Genomic DNA, 20,844 nt, shown 5'->3' on the forward strand with positions numbered 1-20,844 from the left:
TCCAATAAAATGATTTATTTAAGTATAACTCTTACAACATATCTGTAGAATCTGTTTACTGAAAACTACAAAATACTGATAAAAGTAAAACATCTAAATAAATGAGAAAACATAATGTGTTCATCGACAATTAGATTCAATATAGTTAAGATGCCAATTGTACCCAAATTAATCTATACTTTTAATGCAATCTCAATGAAAATCCTAACAGAATGTTTTTTTACTAGAGATGTACAAGCTAATTCTAAATTTCTATGGAAATTAACTAAACCAATTTTAAGCTAAAAAAAAAAAGAAGACTCACACTATCCAAATTACAACTTAATATAGAGCCCTAGCAACTACAACATTGTCGTGTTCATGAATGGATAGACAAAAACAATGGAACTGAATAGGGTCCAGTTATTGACCACATAAATATGGAAATTGATATTTTTGGCATTGGATAGCTTCCATTTTACTTTTCAAAATTACCCCTTTAGCCTGACTTTAAAAAAATATCCATTGAGGTGAAATGCACATAAGTTTTCCTGTAAGTGGACAATTCAATGGCATTTAATACATTCGCAATATTGTGCAACCACCACCTCTACTAATTCCAGAAAATTCCCATTACTCCAAAGTAAAATCATTGCGTTGGTGGTATAGTGGTGAGCATAGCTGCCTTCCAAAGTAAAATCATGAAGTGATTTCTCCCTATTTTTACTCCTCACTTAAGCCCCTGGCAAATACCAATATATATTATGTATATTTATCTATATATAGCTATATAATGATCAGATAGATATCTATATCTTTATATAGATAATATATTTTCTATTTAAATAATGTTAATCATAACTTGCCAATGGTCTGTGACCATATATAGATATATAGATATGGATATACAAATATAAATAATATATAGGTAATATATCTTTAGTTTTTATCTACAATTTATAGATGAATTTATCATAGATGTATTTATTATCTATATAAGTAAAATAAAATAATTTCGTAAAGTACAAAATAGAGTGCAGCCTGGCATATACTAAAAATAGGAAATATACATGAGTTTAAACTTTTAGTTACTTATATAGTTTTGTATGTATAAGTATATGCTGGACTATAATATACACATAATATGTTTCTTGCTGTGGAATAATCCAATTTATTTGAAAGCCACTGCTCTTAGCCCACAGTAAACTGAGCAACAAAAGGGTCTTTGGAGTCCACTAAAAAGGCCAATAACAGAAGAACCATATTTTCTGTCCTATACACACAAGTCCAGGCTGTTGCCACTCTGATAGGCTCATACTCTGGCGCCTTCTCTTTTCAGATTCGCAGCCAGGCAACGCTATTTAAAAGAACTTAACCAACTTCTTACATTACTTGGTAAGGCTGGGAATTCTGATGGTGGCTTCCCTGATATTTATAGCACAGCCATTCATTCAGAAGTTGTTTTCCCATCTTTCAAATCTTTTTTCTCCATCCTTAACATAGAGCAACTCTTCAGCAATAATATGGGGATCCTATTGCCTCTGCCTGTTCCATTATTCTCAGTCCAGCAGAGCAACGTCAGGATGAACCTGTAGACACAAGTGAATCTCATACTGTAATTTCCAAAAGGTGGATAGGTTATTTTAACTATATTATGTATAAGGAGTTCATGTTCATTTAATATAGTACATAGGAAATTATGAGGTCTTCTAAGAATAAATCTGTAATTATTCTGCAACAACTGCTTTGTACATTTCTCTCCCAGATCAGCTTTTTAAGTTTTTGAAATTAAGAAAATAACGTTTGAACTAATAAAGTTGAAACTGTCAGCAAAAAAAGAGGGTTTTTGGTTTTTGTTTTATTTTACAAAACTACCAAAAATAATAGGGATGAAAGAAAATGAGTACATATGAAAAGCAAGATGTGTGTTTTTGGTAAAAGAAGGTATGAGAAAAGAGATATACTTTTGATAAGAAAGGAAAAAGAAAGATAATTTTGTCCTAAAGTAAAATGTTCTAGAATAACAAAGAAAAACGATCAGCAAAACCTTAATGGATATAGAAAGTTGTAGAAGGTTTATGGAAAGGAATCTTTTTCTTTGTTTTTTAAATGTTTTTTTTTATTTATTCATGAAAGAGAGAGAGAGAGAGGCAGAGGCAGAGGGAGAAGCAGGCTGCCCGCCTAGCAGGGAGCCCGATGCAGGACTCAATCCCAGGACCCTGGGATCATGACCTGAGCCGAAGGCAGACGCTTAACCATCTGAGCCACCCAGGCGCCCCTATGGAGAGAAATCTTGTGAAAGGAATTGTATGTGTGGTCAAGTGACTAAGGCTAAAATGATTAGATTAAAGAAAATGAAAAAAAATTAATATCAAAAGTACAGTAGTACAAAATTAGACTTTCACTTTCTCTGTTAAAACGAGAAAGTTTTCTTCGATTATTGGTCTCCTTCTACTAAATTATAAATGAAGTGTTTTCTTTACCTTTAATATAATCTGCCTAGAAAACAAAAATTCTATGTTTTGTCTTCATCAGATCTTTGATTGAGAAAATTGAATCTTCTCTATTAAAAGCATAAATTTTTTAAAGATTTTATTTATTTATTTGACACAGAGAGAGAGATCACAAGTAGGCAGAGAGGTAGGCAGAGAAAGATGGGGAAGCAGGCTCCCTGCTGAGCAGAGAGCCCAGTGTGGGGCTCCATCCCAGGACCCTGAGATCATGACCTGAGCTGAAGGCAGACGTTCAACCGACTGAGATGCCCAGGTGCCCCAAAAGGGCAAATTTTTTAACAGCTATACAGCTTTTCATACATGTTAAATTTTGTGGTAAGCATTGTCAAATAAGAAATGATGCTAAACTTTTTTTTTTATTATGTTCAGTTAGCTACTGTAGAGTGTATCATTAGTTTTGGATATAGTGTTCAATGATTCATTATTTGTGTATAACACCCAGTGCACATCACAACACGTGCCCTCCTTAATACCCATCCACTTGTTACCCCCCCACCCCCTTCCTTCTGAGACCCTCAGTTCATTTACCAGGGTCCATAGTCTCTCATGGTTTGTCTCCCTCTCTGATTCTCCCCCACTTCAGATTTCCCTCCCTTCCCCTATGGTCCTCCGTGCTGTTGCTTATGTTCCATATATGAGTGAAAATATATGATAATTGTCTTTCTCTGCTTGACTTATTTCACTTAGCACAATCCCCTCCAGTTCCATCCATGTCGATGTAAATGGTGGGGAATTTTATATGAAAGTTATTAATATAAATGTTCCAGAAGTTGGATGTTCTTGGGAATCAGATCTGTCCTTATAAATAGTGTTATCAGTCATAATCCCAGCCATTGTCTTAAAATATTATATATCACAGAAATAACCAAATTTCCTTGTCAATTGCATTATATGAACACACGTCTCATTTTTAACCATTGCTATTTTTTAACTGTTTTGTCATTTACAGACAGTTTTGGTTTCTGATAACTTTTAAGATTGTAACACTGAACTAGGTTAGCATCTCCAAAGCTTTAATGGAAAACTGATAAATTCATAAAATCGCCAACAAAAGATCAAGCTCAAAAAGAATTAGTTACAGGAGACTAACTAATGAAGATGATTATAATTTTTATGACTTTATTCAAAACATTGCTGGTTCCTCTTAATGGTTTGTTTCCCAGATGTAAAGGACATCCTTTTTTCCTCCCTTTTAAGCTATCTATAACTTACAGCAGTTTAGTAAAGTATATTTTTACAACAAAGATTAACAATATATGTATTTACAGAGGTGTAATAAGAATCAGTTCTCCTTGTAAGAAGACACAATTAGACAAGTCCTTGGCTTGGCTTCTTAGCCTAGATGGTTTTTTAAAAGCCCAATTTGAGGGGCACCCGGGTAGCTCACTTGGTTAAGCATCGCACTCTTGATTTTGGTTCAGGTCATGATCTCAGGGTCACAGGATCAAACCCCGTGCCAGGCTTCACTTACAGCAGGGAGTCTGCTTCTCTCTCTCCTCCTCTCTCCCTCCCCCAGCTCTCTCTCTCTCTCTAATAAATAAATCTTTTAAAAAATGTCCAATTTGAGATTCCTAATGATAAATTCCAACAAAGCAGGATTTTTTTTTTTTTTTTAAGAGAGAGAACATGAGGTGGGGAAGGGGCAGAGAGAGAGAGAGAGAGAGAATGTTTACCAGGCTCCACACCCAGTGTGGAGCTGGATGTGGGGCTTGATCTTAAGACCCTGAGATCGTGACCTGAGCCAAAATCAAGAGTCAGATGCTAAACCGACTGAGCCACCCAGGCACCCCTCAAACAAAGCAGTTTTAAAAGAAACCTATAGATCAATCACTATTCTTGCTGCACTTATATAAATAATCAGGCCAAGTTTCCTAAAACCAGACTTAACGTGCAAACAAATAAGTCTTGCTATGGTGCCTTTGATGTAAATAGAAATGATTACTCAGAGCAAATTATACTTCAACAATACACGTTTGTGGATATCAGATTTAGTGGCTTTGGCTGTCTTTGAGCTTCCATATTCTACTTGCAAAGTGAACTGAATTCTCAATTCTTCTAGTCTCCTCCAGTATTTGGCTAAAATCTCCAAACTAACACTTCCAATTTTCTCCCACTCATCTGATTTGGAATCACTATGAAACTAAAACTGCCCTTTTCCCAAAACCATGCAAACTGAAGCCAGACAATTCACTGTAATCTTCAGAGAAGTCACCACAACAGCTCCTGTGTGGACAGCCTCTGCACCTGTTGCTATGTGACCACACAGAAAGATCACTGGACATTCACACCGCAAACCAGGAAAAACTGTGTGACGTCCACTGCCTGTCCTTATTGCATCTAAAGATGCTTAGAATCTGACATTTAGAAATCTTCTCAACTGGCTGCTCTCCAAACTCAGGAAACTGAATTCATAATTTGTTCCAACGATTAACCTTTCATTTTATTTGTTTGTTTTCATAAAAATGCCTCTCAGGAAATGACCTGCTTGCTCACATCATATAGAGGCCCAGTTTAGGTGAAATCCCACCTGCCACACCAGGGCCTGAAATACAACATCCTCAAGTTCATTCTTTCCTAAGTAATCATGAGGATATGTGTTTGCTAATACAGGCATACTTATTTTTGTTGTGCTTTGTTTTACTGTGCTTCATAAATATTGCCCTTTTTACAAATTGAAGGTTTGTGGCAATCCTACATCAAGCAAGTCTATTGATGACATTTTTCCAACAGCTTTTGCTTACTTCATGCTTCTGTATCACATTTTGGTAATTCTCACAATATTTCAAACTGTGCATTATTATTATTTTTGTTATGGCAATCTGTGAGCAAACCTCACTGACAAATGTTGTATGTGTTCTGACTGCTCCACCGATCAGTAGTTCCCCCATTTCTTTCCCTCTCCCCAAGCCCCTCTATTCCCTGAGACACAACAATATTGAGAGTAGGCCAATTAATAACCCTACAATGGCCTCTCAGTGTTCAAGAGAAAGGTAAGGCTACACATCTCTCACTTCAAGTCAAAAGCTAGAAATGATTAAGCTCAGTGAGAAAGGCACATCAAAAGCCTAGAAAAACTAAAAGCTAGGTCTCTTGCACCAAACAGCCAAATTGTGAATGCAAAGGAAAAGTTCTTGAAGGAAATTAAAAGTGCTACTCCAGTGAACACACGAATGATAAGAAAGCGAAACAGCCTTATAGCTCATATGGAGAAAATGTTAGTGGTCTGATTAGAAGATCAAACTAACCACAATATTCCCTTAAGCCAAAGCCTAATCCAGAGCCAGGCCCTAACTCTCTTAAATTCTGTGAAGGCTGGGGCTGGGGCGGGGGGGGGGGGGGGGGGTTGGGGCGGGTGAGGAAGCTGCAGAAGGAAAGTGTGAAGGTAACAGAGGTTAGTTCAGGAGGATTAAGGAAAGAAGCCATCTCCGTAACACAGAAGTGCAAAGTGAAGCAGCAAGTGCTAATATAGAAGCTCTAGCAAATTACCCAGAAGATCTTGCTGTGATAATTAATGAAGGTAGCTACACCAAACAATGATTTCCAATGTAGTATAAAACAGTCCTCTATAGAAAGAAGATGCCACCTAGGACTTTCATAGCTAGAGAGAAGTCAATGCCTGGCTTCAAAGCTTCAAAGAACAGCCTATTTTGTTAGGGTCTAATGCAGCTTGTGACTTTAAGTTGAACCCAAATCTCATTTACCACTCCAAAAATCACAGGGCGCTTAAGAGTTATGCTAAATCTACTCTGCCTGTGCTCCATAAATGGAAGAACAAGGCCTGACAGCACACCTGTTTATAAAATGGTTTACCGAATATTTTAAGCCCACTGTTGAGCCTTACTACTTAGAAAAAAAAAAAAAGAGAATCCTTTTAAAATATTACTGCTCACTGACAATACACGTCATCCAAGAGCTCTGATGGAAATGTACAACGAGATTCATGTTGTTTTCATGCCTACCAATATAACATTCATCTTACAGCCCTTGGATCAAGGGGTCATTTCAACTTTCAAATCTTATTATTTAAGAGATACATTTCATAAGCCTATAGCTGCCAAAGATGGTGCTTCCTCTGATGGATCTGGACAAGATAAATTGAAAACCTTCTGGAAAGGACTGACCATTATAGATGCCATTAAGAGCATTTGGGATGCATGGGAAGAGGTAAAAATATCAACATCAGTAGGAGTTTGGAAGAAGTTGATTCCAACCCTCATGGATGACCTGGGGGGGCTCAAGAATTCATTGGAGGAAGTCCCTGCAGATGTGGTAGAAACAGCAAGAGAATTAAAATTAGAAGTGGAGCCTGCAGATGAGACTGAATCACTGCAATCTCCTAGGAACTTTAACAGATGAGAAGTTGCTCCTGTGGATGAACAAAGAAATTGTTTTCTTGAGGTGGAATCTCTTAGTGAAGATGCTTGGAAGACTGTTGAAATGACAACAAAGGATTTAGAATACTACCTGAACCGAGTTGATAAAGCAGTAGTAGGGTTTGAGAGGACTGACTTCAATTTTGAAAGAAGTTCTATAGTGGGTAAAATGCTATCAAACAGCATCACATGCAACAGAGGGATCATTCATGACGGGAAGAGTTGATTAATGTGACAAATTTCATTATTGTATTATTTTAAGAAATTGCCACAGTAACACCTTCCTGATCAGTCAGCAGCCATTGACATCAAGGCAAAACTCTTCACCAGCAAAAAGATTACAACTCACTGAAAGTTCAGGTGATGGTTAGCATTTTTTAACAATAAAGTATTTTTAAGGTATGTACATTGTTTTTCTAGACAAAATGCTATTGCACATTTAATAGACTACAGCATAGTTATAAACATAACTTATTTTATATGCACTGGGAAGCCAAAAAATTCATTTGACTCACTTTATTGCAATATTTGCTTTATTGTGCTGGTCTGGAACTGAACTCACAATATCTCCAAGGTATGCCTGTACATCAAGCTGAGTCTATGTAAATAACTAAAATAATCTGTAAATTGACTTACAATGGTAAAACCTGAATCTGATTATAATCCATTTGATTTATTTAATTGATTAAATCTTGGATCCTGGGAATCTCCCCAGAAAAATTTGGGGAATTTTTCAACACTTTGGCTATTTTTCTCCTTTTAGTCATTATATTGACCTCTTTAATGCATTGTATACTCTCAATGGTTTTAAATGCCTTTGGGCAGCCATTCACATGCTGAATGGTATACATCAGCATCAGACAACTGGATGAAATCAACAATAATCACATGAATGATAAAAACAGTGATTATATGGCCCTCTGGCATAATGACTCAACTAATAGAAACAGCAGATGTGTAATTCTTTGGCCTGACCACATCAATGGTAGTAACAGAGACTAATGCTATAATGGTTGGTAATTGGGAGGTAATTGTTAAAATCAATTGGAGACCAACCTTCAGAATTCCCCAAGCAGACAAAACCAATTTCTTCATTAAAAAAAGCTTAATTTAGCTTATTTTATAAGGCTAACTTGGCCTGAATCATTTCTTGATTGCGCCTCTGGAAATGATAAGCAAAACTTGAACTGCTCCCCAAGGTTGATGCGAGGTAACTATGAAAATTGTAGTATTATAACCAATCACTGTGAAGAATAAACAGTCACTGCTTTTTCGCTATATAAGCTGCTTTATAACAATATACCCTTAAGCCTCATTCCATGTTCTGGTTTGAGTGCTCCTGGTTTACAAACTTTCTTTGGGTGTGTGAACAATAAATTTTTACTAATTGTGACTTTAGTGATTAACTGGTTCTCTTTTGGCTATTTTGATCTTTCGATACTTTCTCTGTGTTCATATTTCCTCTTTTTATAAGGACACCAGTCAGATTGGATTAGGAGCTATCCTAATAACCTCATTTTAATTTAATTACCTTTTTAAAGGTTCTATCTCCAAATGCAGTCATACTCTGAGGTGCAAGGATTTAGGGCTTCAATATGAATTTTAAGAGGACACAATTCAACCCATAACATCATCATAATGGGTGTGAAGTGCTGTCTTATTACAATTTTGAATTACATTTCCTTAATGATTAGTGATGTTGGGAATCTTTCATGTGTTTATTGTCTATGTGCATATCTTCTTTAGAAAAATGTCTATTTATGTCTTTTGCCTACTTTTTAAATTGAAATGTTGGTCTGGTTTTTTTTTTGAGTTATAGGAGTTCTTTATATAGTCTGGATATTAAACCCTATCAGATATATGTTTGCAAATAATTTTCTTAATAATAATTAAAATAATAATTGTTTCTTTTATTAATAATGATTTTGGTGTCATAGCTAAAAAATCCACAGCCAAATCCAAGGTCATGAAGATTTGCCCCTATTTTTCTTCTAAGAGTTTTATGGTATTGGCTCTTAAATGTAAACTGTTGATCTGTTTTAAGTTATTTTTGTATGTGTTATATAAACACACACACTTTATATATAGGTATATACATGTGTATGCATATATAATTATATATGTGTATATACATATATGCATATATGTACGTGTAAGTTTGTATATTTTGGTGTGTGTATGTTCATTCTGCAGCATATAGAACCGTCCTATTGTCTCAGCACCATTTGATGAAGGCCCTATTCTTTCCCTTTAAAATAGTGTCAGTCCCCTTATTGAGCATCAGTTGGTCACTGATGTATGAGTTTAATTCTGGACTCTTAATTCTATACCATTGGTTGATATGTCTAGCCTTATGCCAATGCCACACTGTTTTGACTACTGAAACTTTGTAGTACATTTTGAAAATTGGAAATATAAATTCTAAATTTTGTTCCTTTTATAAAGATTGTTTGGCTATTCGGGGTCTCGTCCAATTACATAGGAATTTGAGAATCAGTGTTTCTATTTCTATAAAAAAAAGCCTGTTGAAACTTGCATTGACTCTGCATATCATGTTGGGTAGTATTGGCATCATAAGATTTAAATCTTTCCATTCCATGAATATGGGTTTTTTTCCAAAGTATTTGTGTTTTCTTTGATTTCAACAATGTTTGTAGTCTTCACTGTATAAATCTTTCACTTCTTTGAATAAATTTAATTCTGGGTATTTTATACTTTTTGATGCTATTGCAAATGAAACTGTTTTCTTAATTTCCTTATTGGGTTGTTCATCACTTGTGTGTAGAAACAAAACTAATACTTGTGTGTTGATATTGTAACCTAGGATTTTGCTTATTAGCTCTGGTAGTTTCTTGTGGATTTTAAGAGATTTTCTATATAAAAAAATTATGTCATCTGAAAATAGAAATAGTTTTACTTCTTCCTAATTTGGATGACTTTTATTCTTTTTTTTAAGATTTTATTTATTTATTTGACAGAGAGAGACACACAGAGAGAGGGAACACAAGCAGGGGGGAGTGGGAGAAGGCGAAGCAGGCTTCCCACCGAGCAGGGAGCCCAATGCGGGACTCAATCCCAGAACCCTGGGATCATGACCTGAGTGCAAGGTAGATTCTTAACTGACTGAGCCACCCAGGTTCCCTGAAAGACTTTTATTCTTTTTCTTGCCTAATTGTTCTGGCTAGAACTTTTAGTACAGTGTTGAAAAGCACTAACTAAAGTTGGCTTCTTTGGTTGTTCTGATGTTAAGAAAAAAATCTTTCAGTCTTTCACCATTGAATATAATGTTAGTGAGGAGTTTCTCATGTTGGGGAAGTTCCCTTTTACTTCCTACTTTTCTGAGTGTTTTTATCATGAAATAGTGTTAGATATTTTCAAGTAGATTTTGTTAATTGAGATGATCATGGAATTTTTTCCTTCATTCTATTCAGGTAGTATATTACATGGAGTGCTTCTTCTTCTTCTTTTTTTTTTTTTTTTTTAATGCTGAGTTACCCTTGCATTCCTGGGATAAATCCTACTTGGTCATGGTGTAATATTGTTAATATGCTATTATATTTATTTGCTAGTATTTTGTTGATTTTTGCATCTATATTCAGAAGGGGATTGTTTGTAATTGTCTTTATTGGTGATGTCTTTATCTGGCTTTCATATCAGGATAATGATAACTTCATAGAATGAGTGAATATGTGTTTTCTCCTCTTTTTTTTTTTGAAGAGTTTGAGAAGGATTGGGGCATCGAGTCTACTTCAAATGATTGGTAGATTTCAACAGTGAAGTCATCTGATCCTGGGCTTTTATTGTTGGGAAGATTTTTATTAAGGCTTTAATCTCCTTACTTTTTATAAATCTATCCATATTTCCTATTTCTATCATATTTCTTCCTTTAATTCTATCAATGTTTGCCACATACATCTCTGGCTCTGTTGTTTGGTGCATATATGTTTATAATAGTTATATTCTCTTAATGAAGTGACCTTTTAATCAATATATTTCATTCTTTTTTGTCTCTTGGGATAACTTTTTATTTAAAGTCTGTGTTGTCTGATTCTAGGATAGCCATGCTTGCATTCTTTGAGTTAATGTTTGCATGAAGTATCTTTTTCCATCCTTTCATTTTCAACTTATTTATGTTTTTGTAGATTGAAGGCATCTATCTCCATTTGTATTAAGAGGTTATGAAAAATACTTTAAAAAGTATAATCTTCATAGTTTTTTTATTTTCCAAATATTCAGTGAAAAATTTATATTATTTTAATAATCATAAAATGTTAATACAAATTCAAACAAGAAAACTGTCGAAGTATAGAGGATGAAGTGTTAATTCTAAGAATTTCTTTTTAAAAATTCAAGTGAAAATGAGAATAATTTCTCAAGGGTTAGTAATTTTTTTTTTTTTTTGGCACTTTAAAGTGTATAGCCTACTAGCATTATAAAAGTCCAAAGATTAGAGTACCATTTGAGATTTATGTAAACAGGAAATCTTCATAGAGGCATTTAGATTTCATCTGAGGCTGACAAATGGAAAAGAGAAGAAATGTCAGGTGCAGGGAAATATGAGCAAAGATACAGTTTGAGAATTAGAAGGTACATGTGAAGTATACATGCCAACTTGTGTGCTTTGTTTGTAAAAATAAACATCCTATTTTCTTGAAAATCTCTGTTTTCTTAGTTGTAGAAGTGCAAAAAGCTGGTTTCTCAGTGTATAGTCTACACTGAATCACTGAATCACCATTCTTTTTTTTTTAATTCAATTAGCCAACATATAGTACATCATTAGTTTCAGAGGTAGTGTTCAATAACTCCTCAGTTGCACATAACACCCAGTGCTAATCACATCATGTGTCCTCCTTAATGCCCATCATCCTGTTACCCCATCCCCCCACCCACTTCCCCTCTAGCAACCCTTAGTTTGCTTCCCATAGTTAAGAGTCTCTCATGGTTTTTCTCCCTCTCTGATGACTTCCCATTCAGTTTTCCCTTCCTTCCCCTACAATCCTCTGCACTGTTTCTTACATTCCACATATGGGTGAAACCATATGATAATTGTCTTTTTCTGAATGACTTATTTCACTCAGCATAATACCCATCCACATCAATGTAAATGGTAACTATTCATCCTTTCTGATGGCTGAGTAATATTCCATTGTGTGTGTGTGTGTGTGTGTGTGTGTGTGTGTGTGTGTGTGTGTGTGTGTATACCACAACCTCTTTGCTATTTTATGACAGGTAGCTCAGAGAGCTATTACCCCTTCATAACATATTTTTTTTTTCAATTTACCTTAGGCTTCCTATAAAATTAAAATTTCCATATGCTGGCTGGGAATATTTAGTTAATATATACTTTATTATCTTTGGAAACTCTGACAGACTCCAGACTGGAAAAGGATCAGAGGATTAGTGACACTTGCAGTAACATGAACTAAGTCAGATTACTCTCTCTTAGCCCCTCAATAGCTTATTTTTTCCCAGATGTAAACCCTGGGAGGCACATCAGAGTATAGATGCAAAGTCTTAACTGATGCCTGATCTTCAGAATTCCGGACACAGTGGAGAGTCAGCTTCAGGAGATTACATAATGTCTAGCTGAATAAATTTTCCTTCTTATAATTATTTATTTTCTCAAATCCTGAAAGTTGTGCCTGTAGTTCATTTTGTATGAATTACTGTGTCATGTGATATTCTTTTTCTTCCATGGATCTAACACATGCGTTTTTCCTCAGAGAACAGCATCCTTCTTTAACCAACTTATTCAAATAAAGCTTGAATAAAATAACATTTTTACACCATGATTTAGATTAGATTTCACCATGGCAAAGGCTGCTTACAGGCACGAAAGAAACCCAGTAGTGTATTACTTAGAAAAGTCTCAGAAGAGCATGATTCATCCCAAATTGACCTTGTTTTCCTTCAATTCTACATCAGTGCTTCTCAATGGTAGCCTGGAGCTTCCCCATTATCTTCTTATTTGCCTCTACATCACAATAGTAATATAATTGTTAATTCATGATGATATCTGTGCCTGGAAAAAGCTTCACACAGAGGGTGACATTTGATGGGGGAACTTGAAGCACAAGTAACAATACCAAGATATATATTTTATTAAGCACTTAATATATGCCAAGAAATGGATTATCTCATTCAATCCTCATTATTGGTTTTATTGCTGTCCTCATTTTATAGATGAAAAACTGAGGCACAGACAGGTTAAGTAAATTACCTGCAGTCATTCAGCTAGAAAGTAGCCAAGCTGGGCTTCACATTCAGTCAGGCAGACTTCAGAATTCAAATTCTAGACAGAGTATTAAAAAGGTGTGAGGGGATTATGCATACCAAGAAAGGAAAAACAAAATGCAAAGATATCACTATGTAAAGTCTTTGTATTGAGCAAGAATGAGGATTTCAGTGCAGCTCAAGTGTAAGTTATATTAAGAGATAGGCTGGAGGTGAGATAAAAGTCTTGTGGACAATAACTGGGAGAACAATGAAGATTTGGAAATAGGCAGATAACATTAAACTCTGAATGTTAAAATATGAAATAAATGGGTCATAGCTGAGATATAAAAACTTTTTAAATAGACTAATTCATTCCAAGGTTAAGACTTGACTGTAACCTGATAAAAGATATTAACTTTTATTTTTTAAAGTCAATCCCAATATTGTTTCAACAACAGAATTACACAGAGAGAAGAATCAGAAGCAAACAGCTGCATTCTGTATTCAACACAATCCAGTGGGGAGAGTATGATGAATCCAAAACATTCATCAGAATATCAGAATATGATGAGACTGTTGGCACTATCATCAAACTAAGAAAGTCAGTGAGTTGCATTTTTGTAGAAAATCCTTTTTTCCAGTAAAATTTTATGCATAAATCCTATCTACAACAGAGAAGAAAGTAGAGCTCTTTAGATAAGACAGGCTTAGAGGACCTAGATCCCAAGGAACTCAGCTTCCTTTCACGCTTATAATAATGATGTAATTAATTTTGCAACAAACTACATTTCTTTGTGGCTGACTCTGAGTTCACTGTGAAACTTTCTCATTATGAATTTCCCTTTCATATAGATTTGATTATAGGGAGGCAATACACTGAGCAGAAAAACAGGGTCTGTCTTTAGAGTCTGGGATGCATCTGTGCAAAAACCAGTCCATCTGATGTATTTCTCATGTAAATTAATGTTATCATTCTAGTCCATTCATTGGTTTCTTTTGAGTGTAGATAACTTGACTCAGTCATATTTTGGTATACTCCTAATTTGCTTTTCTAATCCTAAAAAAACATGAAGATGAGATCATTCTCTAGGTTACTCTATAACCAACTCATGGGTATCTTCCTCAAAACAACCATGTGCCATGCCAAGACATCTAAATTTAATCTGTCAGCAATGGGGAGCCAATGTTTATTTTTTAAGTGAGGGATTTGCATATATATTTTAGAACTATTAAGTTATGGATAGTAAAGGGGTGGGGAACATTTCATTTTTAAGTCTCATCTAATATCACATGATTGGAATCTTGCAAATAGTACTCGTTATGCTCACTATGTGCCCGTACTAGTTAAAGGCTAGTGGTGTAGTAATGAACAAAACAAACAAAAATGTCTGTCACCATGGTCCTTACAACTTAGAAGGAACTACACATGAAATAAAAGCAAGGAAAGAAAAAAGTAAAGTATTATACAGAGCAGGGGTTGGCCACCTTCAACAAATGTGGCCTATGACCTATTTTTGAAAATAAAGTCTTATTGATGCACAGCCACACCCATTTGTTTAAATATTGTTCATGGCTGACTTCATACCACAAGGGCTGAGCTGAATGGTTGCAACAGAGACAATCTGGCCTGCATGCCTCAAATATTTACTATCTAGCCCTTCAAAGAAAGGTTTCTTGAACCTTGGTATAAATATGCAGTTTGTAGCCAATGTGATGGAGTAAAGTAAAGCTGAGAAAGGGGATAGGATGTGAGGGAATATATAATGTAATATAATATAGCATAATATAACAATGTAACATAATATATGCTGAATGAATAAATGTAATGTTTGGAGAAAGCCTCACTGAGAAGTGTTATCTGAGCAAATACCACTTACCTTCCAGATCAATCCAGTTGACGTATTTTATGGTTAATCTTTCTGTGGATAACATTTCCAATTCAATGATAAATTCTCTATATCAGTGCCTTATTATTTGGTGCGTATACAACTGCAAAAGCACTATAGCTTAGCTATTCAACATCTATCTCTCTTCCCAGTGATCTATCCCACTCTATTTATCCAGATAAACCGTTTTGAATTATTCCCCTCCCTGCTCAAAAAGCTTCTGCAAATTTCATAACTACAGGTTGAAAGTCTAAAACTCCTCCTTAGCCAAAATCTCTCTCACAGTAACAGCTCCCAAATTATTTATCTATTCCCTGAGCCACAGCCAAATTGTGCTCCTCATTGTTTCTCTGTCATTTACTTCTACTGCCTGACTTGTCCTTCCTCCTCAGCCTTGCAGGACACAATGAGAAGTTATCAGTGGAAAGCAGAAAGCTGACAGGGGAGAGGAAGTGTGGCCCTAGATAGATTCCTGGCAAAAGAACGGTCCAGGCAGAGTGGAGAGCAGGTGCAGAGTCCAGTGGTGAGGGCGTGCTTGAGTCTGAGGAGGAGCCAGGAGGCTGAGGTGTGTAGAGCATTGCAAGAATAAAGATTGGAAGGTTAGATAGAGGCAGAAGGAGGCAGGAAAAATTTTGGATGGTAAGAGCTTAGACTTGGACTCTGAGTGAGATGAGAGCCAATGAGGATGTTGAGGAGCTCTGAATACACAAAAATGAGGTCAGTCTCCAGTTTGAAGGACTAATCGCTGGATGTTCTCTTGTGCTACTCTACAGGGACAGGGGTAAAAAAAAAAACGGGGGGATAATTTAGGAGTGTTGAAATAATGGCATGAACTCTGTTGGCATCTTGGACCAGGGTGGTAACTGTGATAGAGAAATTGTTGGATTATGGGTGGTTCTGAAGTAGAGCCTACGGGATTTTTGGGTGGATTGGATGAAGGGCATAAAGAACAAATGGAATAAAGGGATCCAAAGTTCTAGACTAAATACCCAGAACTATAGAGGTGACATCTACTGAGATAAAGAAAAGTGAAGGAGGAAGAGGAACTTTACATCCTAAGTCTGCAATGCCTTTTAGATCTTCAAGTAAACATAACTGAATAGGAATTTGGATATAAGAGTACTGAGATCAAGGCACAAGTCCTGGCCAAAAATGGAAATACGAGGGTGCCTACATATTCATATTTCCATCACAGAGGTTTACAATTATGGTGTGAAGGACACAAAATTACTCATAATTATCTGAAATTGGACTCTAATTCAGTTCTATATAAAAACAAAAAAGTAGTCTGTGCATAGTTTTAATATATATGGAGTTTCTGTGGAATGCAACTATTATGTAAATCAAAGAAATACGGCCATTAGTTTTGTTCTAAAGTTTCAAAAGGAATTATTCCCCATTTTGGAACTTTATATTGCTTACAGAAATGCTGTTTCGGGAACTGAATCACCTACAACCCACCTGTATTTGTTTGCACTTGGAGCTATTGCCTGTACACTGCTTCAATGTACAGAAGCAAGCATCTCATTTCAGGACACTAATGTCATTATACCTAAGCACTTACACATTAATGCTTTTTGTTTTGTTATATTCATTTTATGACTTTACATTGCAGTTAGTACATTATTATATGTGAATTTCCTTTTATTTGTTTCATAATATTTCCAAGCGTTCAGGTATTAATGATTTTTCCTGACCATGGCCTCTTTCTGCAAGGTCCTTCCTCTCCATCTATGCTGGAAAACCCTGATAAAACCTGCATACATGCATATGGATTGATGCAGTTTCATGATCCTCAAGGGTCTTCCTATCCATGATGAGACAGTGTTGCATTTTGTAGGGTTGAAAACTCCTGCACTCGTCTGAACTCCCAGAACAGCATGTTCCAATTCCTCAGCACACATCACGGGAAGCCTCCGGCCCCGCTCCTGGGAAACTCTCAGGGGACGGGGACAGATGATGAATGAGACACACAGTTAATGAAGCACACAATGGGCATCATCCAAACCATAAGGCTGGGCCGGCCTTGTGGGTTTTTGCTTTTGCTCCATTGATTTCAGCTTTAAGTAAATCTAAAAATGGCAAAATTAGCATTTCTACCACCATTCTTCAAAGACATAAATAAAATGGACAGTTCACCTCTACCCAGTTCTCTAAGTTGAGCCATTTATTTTTTGCTCTTTTCTTGAATATGCCACCAACTTCTCTCACACCAGCCCTGCTCTGGAAATAACACTTGATGGGGTTTTTATTTTCCTTTGTCGTCAATTATGCTTCACCAGCAGGTGCCACAGACCTCCTTGTTTGTTTAAAGAGGTACCAGTAATCTGCTAATGGATCCTCCAGGTTTCACCTTTTCTTTTGTGTCATATCTGGGTGTTTTATTTCTCCTGTTTATGCACTGAAAGCCCAATGTACTTTCTCTGACAAATAAATTCATGGCTGCAGATTTGAAGTGTATTCAGAATGTACTTTCTTAAGCAGGGCTTACAAAGCTCTCAAATCCCTTTTAGTCATTTGAGATAACACTGCCAATTTGGAAAATCTGGGGCCCAAGAAAGAAGGTTAATCCAAAGCCAGGAAGATTTGAAATGAAGCGATACAAGCATACAGACCACTCACACCAAGGCAACAGAAACATGAAGGCTTAACCACCAGGTGGCCACCAAAGAAAATAGCACATTCAAAATGAATTGTCAGCAAACCCAGTTTACTTGGATCCAGAGCTCAGCATAGACTATCTTTAATTGGTTAATTTTTTTTAAGTATCTATATTGGGTCTGAAATATAGATTTAGAAATCTTGCTTATCCCAATGAACCAGCAAAAGAGAGCTTTTAGAAGTCATAACAAGGCAAGCACAAGAGTGTGTATGTGTGTGTGTGCATGCAGGTGTGTGTGCATGAGTGGGGTGTGTGCATGCACTCGGGTGTGTGTGCATGAGTGGGCTGTGTGCGTGCATATGTATTCACTCATATATGTTTATGTTGCATGTGTCCCTTTGTGTATGTCTATGTGGGTACTGTGTGTGCGATTACAAGAATGTGGCTTCCAATCATATCAAAACTGATTACATGTATCACAGTTTGTTTTTTTCCCAAATTATTGCCTTTTTATAGGAACTGAAATATTATTGTTTCTTGCTTCAGGATTTTCGCATATAGCTTCTTCTATCTAGAATGAAGTGACACTCATTCTTTAAATGGATGATTCCTACACATTATTCAGTTTTTAGCACATCTATAAATTTCTCAGAAAGACTTTTCTTAACTCCCAACTCTGAAGCATGATGCCTGTAATGTGCTCTCTTGTACTAATTTTTATTTTCCTTCAGCACTCTTATGGAAATTTGTGATGCTTTATGCATTTGTTCATTTGTTTAATGTCAGTTTCTCCCACAAAAGTGCCAGCTTCATTGGGGCAAGGGCTTTTTCCGTTTTGTTTACCACTATTTGCTCATCACCTAGAGCAGTTTAACAAAGAGTACTTATGAATACGTAAATATTGGAGATCCAGAGGAATTAGGAATGGGGACATAGGAATGAGTGTGCAAAATAATATTTTCGGGAATCTTTAATTTCCACATTTCCTCTTTTTAAAACTCTTCCTGAATACATTCAAGTTCAAATACAATAAGGGAATATCACCTGATATGGTAATTTATTTTTTGTTTGTTTGTTTGTCCTCCTTTGGGACATTAGCTCCTGGGTTTCTTAACTCAGCAGTCCAATTGCATTTTCTGTTAGCCACTTTCTAAACAACAATACACACTTTCACTGATGTTGTCTGGGTAGGATGATCAAAGATTTTTGATAGATTCCTACAACTCTTTCAACATAGATTACAAAACATTAAACAATTAAGGAACAAATGAACTTGCACCACATTAAATATCTTAGTATTTATACATGTAGGGAATTGCCTTTGTTTATGACAGTTAATTTATCATTGAGATAAAGAGTTATATTCTGTGGAGTGGCTTTTGGTTCTCAAGTGAAGGAGAGAGTTTGAAAGAGAGAAAAAGTCATCTCCAGAGACTATTACTATCTGTGGACCTTAATGAACATAGTCCAGTTCCCACTTCTACGATTTATTTGCCTGGGACTACAGATGAGCTACTCATTTCTTCAATTCTTTCAAAAGTAAAATCAGGAAAATTCTGGGTTAATACAAATATTCACCTTCTCCACTTTATAACCTGATCTGCTAGAGAAAAATTACATATACTGGGGTCATTGTCAACAGAACAACTCAACACAACATTAGCTGATATACTGGCTATCTCTGTAGATTTTCCTAATCCTCTCCTTCTTCCATCCCAGAAGCAATTTGTCCAAGCCTTCGTCAAAATCTCTAATCACACAGAATTGGCCAGTGTTCTTCATTGAAGACAACAGAAAACACTGCCTAAGTAAATAAGGGTTGCCAAGTCTGGAAATAGTTCCTGGAATTGTCTGCGAGGGCTAAGAACAGATTCTGGGCTATGGGTCCAGGAATAATTCCCAGAGCCATATCCTGGACCTAGCCCATCAAAGAAGCTCCTACCTCTTCCAAGGTCATGGAGCTTTCAAATCAGAAATATATAACCTCAGCTGCGCTCAGAACTTTTCTGCTTCTGCTATTATCTGTGTGGAAAACTGGATGCCCTGTGTCCTGCCCTTCCCCGTGCAACTCTATTCCAAATCAGTCTTTTGTAGTACATCTGACTTAAAAACCTAAACAAATGCCTAGTCCCTAACAGCAAGGGAGCTGGGAGATGGAGTTTTGGGGCCAGGCAGGGAGGGAGGAAGTTCTGCTAAAACAAGATTTACACAAGATCACTGCCCCCTTTATAGAGGTCCACTGAATTGCAACAGGAAACTGCATTTCCCAGAACCCCTGCCCCTCTGTAGTTTCGAACGCTCAGTATCTGCCAGTGAGAAGCCCTCCCGGGGGGGAGTGGTGGGGAAAGAGAAAGATTTATTCCCTGGAGGCAGATGCAGTTAGGTGAGCAATTAGACAGGGTTTGTAGCAAATTCAGAACCACTCACTTTACTCATGCAGACCAAGAAATTTGGTCAGATCTTTCTAAATGTGTCTGAAAATTCTAGCAGTTTCCATGATAACTCTTAGAAATTTACTTAGTAACAGAAAATCTGTAACTGAATTTCGTGTCCCTTACCAGACCTTCATTCTCTCAGCATTTCCAATATTTGTGCAGACTACTAATTCCCTGAAATAGAATTCTTATGAATAAAGCAACTTTTGTTTTCCTGACTGAACCTAACTGATACATTATCATTTCACCATTCCCTCCCTTTTCACCAATAATTTCAACAAGGTACAATGAATAATCTCATTTCCCACTTATCAGAAAAGAAAAGAAAGGCTATATGGAAAAATTCCTGGCCTCGTATTGATTATATGTGCATTTGTATTCCATTTTAGCTCATTCTCTTCTATTGCAAAGGACGAGGTGTTTTTCCTCCTGTTGAAGGTTAATTCTTTTATTAGTCCGTGCTTCTTCAGCCACTCTTTCTTCTCTATCTCCATTATTTTTTAGTTTTTGTTTTTTCCTGCCTGGGATGTTCTGCCTCTTAAGTTGCTTTTTTTATATCATATAAACATGTAAAAATATCTTCCATATTAGACACAAACACACAGACGACACACCACATTCATCAGGATGGCTAAATTATGCTTTGAAAAGAGCTCAAAGAGATGCCTGGGTGGCTCATCCTGTTAATCATCCAACTCCAGTTCAGGTCATTATCTCAGGGTCTTAAGATTGAGCCCCGCATCAGGCTCTGTGCTGGGTGTGGGGCCTGCTTGGGATTCTCTCTCTCTCTCTCTCCCTCTGCCTCTCCCCACAGTCCCTCGTTCTCTAAAAAAAAAAGGA

This window comes from Eumetopias jubatus, unplaced genomic scaffold (assembly GCF_037043125.1).
Source record: "Eumetopias jubatus isolate StellerSeaLion01/CBP00866 unplaced genomic scaffold, mEumJub1_p1.0 scaffold_13, whole genome shotgun sequence".
NCBI classification, from domain to species: Eukaryota; Metazoa; Chordata; class Mammalia; order Carnivora; family Otariidae; genus Eumetopias; species Eumetopias jubatus.